Here is a 464-nt window from a genome sequence, read left to right on the forward strand (position 1 = left end):
TGCCCTCCACACCCACCTACACTCAGGGCTGGGACAGAAATGAGATTTCTGCGTGGGAAAACTGAGCCTGTTGTCAGGGTCAGCTGGGGCCACAATCTCGCATCTCCTCCTCTTACCTGGGACCCCTTCATCCTGCACCTGCCAGCCCTCCTGCGTTGCATGACTACCCTTAGGACTAATGACAGGAAGGCGAGGCTCGGGGCGGGAATTAGAGGCTGTGCTCGCAGGCCCCGGATGAGTCATCCTGCCGCCAGCCACTGGCATTTGTATTCTCTTCCCATCCACAGACACACATTTATGGCAGGCCGCCTGGGAAATCTGTCCTCCCTGGCGTGACCCAGATGTAGGTGAGAAAGGAGCAGGGCTGAGGAGTGACCTCCTCTTCGTGGCTGCATGTTGACAGCAAGTGGACTCGCCCTTTGCCCAAACAAAGAGAAGAAAGGACTGGGCAGGGGTTCCATGTC

The sequence above is a fragment of the Neophocaena asiaeorientalis genome, unplaced genomic scaffold (genome assembly GCF_003031525.2).
Source record: "Neophocaena asiaeorientalis asiaeorientalis breed wild unplaced genomic scaffold, Neophocaena_asiaeorientalis_V1.1 scaffold242, whole genome shotgun sequence".
Lineage (NCBI taxonomy): Eukaryota > Metazoa > Chordata > Mammalia > Artiodactyla > Phocoenidae > Neophocaena > Neophocaena asiaeorientalis.